At 36.9% G+C, this 3,566-nt stretch overlaps 1 pseudogene; it reads left to right on the top strand.

The window, feature by feature from the left end:
- The first annotated feature begins 456 nt into the window (after positions 1-456).
- LOC122238303 lies at positions 457-667 on the top strand (annotated as a pseudogene).
- Positions 668-3,566: the final 2,899 nt, after the last annotated feature.

Below are 3,566 nucleotides of genomic sequence, written 5' to 3' on the forward strand. Positions count from 1 at the left end.
TTTGCTCAGAATTTCATTCTCCTCAGAAACCACAATTTGGCATCTGAGAAACACGGATAGAGGTATTTTTTCATCATATTCATGGAATATAACATACTTGTTGCGTTCTTGCTCAATCTGGCTCAGTTTCAAAACGTGTATGGAACGGAGAATCAGGGACGCCTGGGTGGCTGGTAGGTTAAGTGTCGAACTCTTGATTTTGGCTTAGGTCATGATCTCACTGTTCGTGGGATTGAGCCCAGCGTTGCTCCCCCTGTGCTGACAGTGCAGAGCCTGCTTGGATTCTCTCTCTCCTTCTCTCTCTGCTTGCACACTCTTTCTCAAAATAAATAAACTTAAAAACAAAACAGAACAAAAACAAAGGCAAATCATGCTAAGCACCGCTACATCTATTATTTCTATAAAAAAATGAGAGAAGTTTTAGGTATTGTAAACTGTATTAAGAACTCCCCTCTCATCGCTTCTCGGCCTTTTGGCTAAGATCAAGTGAAGAACTCCCCTCACATACTAATATCCTAGTATAAAAGGATATTTGCTATTTTTTTTTTAATTTTTTCTTAATGTTTTTTTTAATTTATTTTTGAGACAGAGACAGAGCATGAGCAGGGAAGGGGCAGAGAGAGAGGGAGACGCAGAATCGGAAGCAGGCTCCAGGCTCTGAGCCATCAGCACAGAGCCCGATGCGGGGCTCGAACTCACAGACCGTGAGATCATGACCTGAGCCGAAGTCGGATGCTCAACCGACTGAGCCACCCAGGTGCCCCGATATTTGCTATTTATTAACAAAAGATGTTGACAAAAATTCTTGCACCTATAAATTCAGGTATCTACTATGGCATCACTCACATTCCATACCTCATTTCTTTTACCCTGCTTTAAGAATGGGTGAGAATTTCTCACCTGTTTACAGACAGACATGTGGGAAGGAAATTCATTTTCAGCATAGTTAGTAACATCAGAGAATTCTTCTGTAGCTATTCAAAGTAAAAATGCTGCTCAGTCAGATTGGAGCTCAGCTACAACTCTGGTACCTATTATCAGGTTTGGTCCTTACTAAAGTGCAATGATGGTCTAGATGGGACAACCCAATATCAAGGGGAGATCCTTTGAAAGGTAAGTGGAGTAGATAAATTTTTACATGATTGTGTCTTGATTTTTTAACCATTTAATTTTTTAAGGAACTCTTATATTTTTAACAATCTCAAACTTGCAGAAGAGTTATAAAATGGTGCAAAAAAAGACTGTTTTACCCTGAACCATTTGAGAGTAAGTTGCCAAAAAATGCCCCATCACTCTTAAATACTTTAGTGTGTGGTTCCTACAACAAGATTGCTTTCCTATACAACCATAAAATACCATCAATATTAGGAAATTAGCACTGATATATCACAATATCTGATCTCCAGAGTTGTCCCAATAATGTCTTTATAAAGTATCTAGTCCAAAGTCCCGTGTTGTGTTTAGTTGTCCCATCTCTTTAGACACCTTAGATTTGGAACAGTTCTTTAATTTTTCCTTTATTTTCATTCCCTTGATACTTTTAAAAGTTACAGAGCAGGTTACAGACTGTAGCATGTCCTTCAAGTTGAATTTAATGTTTATTCAACATTAGAGTCAGATCATAGAAGTGATGCTGTGTTCTTATTGTCTGTCAGGTGGCATATAGTTTTGATTTATCTCATGACTAGTCATGCTAACTTTAATTATGTGATCAAGGTGGTTTACCAGGCTTCCAAAGTATAAAGTTACTCTTTGCCCTTTTGTAATCGATAAGTGTCTTGTAAGAAGGTATGTTGAAACCATGTAAATATAACATCCCTCAACAAAATTTCAGTTTATTCATTCACTCATTTATATCAGTATATCCATTTGCTTTATTTTTTTCATAGAGTCATTGCTCTGCTATATGAAACTCCAATAAACCTGATGTGTGTTCTTTTTAGTATTTTATAAATTAAAGTATAGTGGACACACAGTAATACTTAATTGCAGGTGTACAACATAGTGAAACCATGGGTCTATATATTATGCTGTGCTCACCACAAGTGTAGCTACCATCCACCCCCATACAATGCTATTACTATTGACTATACTGCCTATGCTGCACCTTTTATCCTAGTGACTTACTCATTCTATAGTTGGAAGCCTGTATCTCCCACTCCCCCTCGCCCATTTTCAACCCCCTCCCACCCTCTTGGCGCCCATCAGCTTGTTCTCTGTATCTGTGGGTCTGTTTCTGCTTTTCATTTGTTTGGTTTTTAGATTCCACATGTAAGTGAAATCATATGGTATTTATATTTCTCAGTTTGACTTACTTCAGTTAGCATAATACCCTCTAGATCTCTCTATGTTGTTGCAAATGGCAAGGTGTCATCCTTTTATGGCTGAGTAATATTCCATTATAAAATATATACCATAGCTTCTTTATCCATTCATCTATCAATAGACACTTGGGTTGCTTTCATATTTTAGCTATTGTAAATAATGCTGCAATACACATAGGGATGCAAATATCTTTTCAAGTTACTGTTTTTATTTTCTTTGGGTAAATACCTAGTAGTGGAATTACTAGATCCTATGGTATTTCTATTTTTAATACTTTGAGGAACCTCCATACTGTTTCCCAGTTTACATTTCTACTAACAGTGCACAGGAGTTCCTTTTTCTCCACATCCTCTACAACACCCTTTATTTCTTATATTTTGATACTAGCCATTCTGATATCTCATTGTGTTTTTGATTTGAATTTTCCTGATAGTTATGTTGAGCATATTTTCATGTGTCTGTTTGCCATCTGTATGTCTTCTTTGGGAAAATGTTTGGGTACTTAATTGTAGGGTTTTGTTTGTTTGTTTGCTGTTAAGTTGTATGAATTCTTTATATATTTTGGATATTAAAACCCTTTCAGATATGTAACTTGCAAATATCTTCTCCCATTCAGTAGATTGCCATTTCATTTTGTTCCTTCATTATATAAATGCTTTTTAGTTTATTTTTAGTTTATTTTGGCTCTTGTTCCCCTTGCCTTAGGACATATGTAGAAAAATGTTGCAGTGGCCAATGTCAAAGAAATTACTGCCTATGGAGTTTTTAATCCATTTTATTTTTATATGGCACTAGAAAGTGTTCCAGTTTCATTCTTTTTTTAAAGTTTATTTATTTTGAGAGACAGAGCGTAGGGTGGGGTGAGAGAGAGGGAGACGGAATCCCAAACAGGCTCCATGCTACCAGCACAGAGCCTGATGCAGAATTTGAACTCATGAACCAAACCATGAGATCATGACCCGAGCTGAGATCAAGAGTTTGATGCTTAACTGACTGAACCACTGAAGGCACCCTGGTCCACTTTCATTCTTTTGCATGTACCAGAACCATTTGTTGAAGAAAGTGTCTTTTCCCCATTGTATATTCTTGCCTCCTTTGTCATAGATTAATGAACCATATAAATTTAGGTTTATTTCTGGGCACTCCATTGTGTTCTGTTGATTTGTGCACAGTCTGTTTTTGTGCCAGTACCACACTGTTCTGATTACTACACCTTTGTAGTATATTTTGAAATCTGGGAG

The sequence above is a fragment of the Panthera tigris genome, chromosome B1 (genome assembly GCF_018350195.1).
Source record: "Panthera tigris isolate Pti1 chromosome B1, P.tigris_Pti1_mat1.1, whole genome shotgun sequence".
NCBI classification, from domain to species: Eukaryota; Metazoa; Chordata; class Mammalia; order Carnivora; family Felidae; genus Panthera; species Panthera tigris.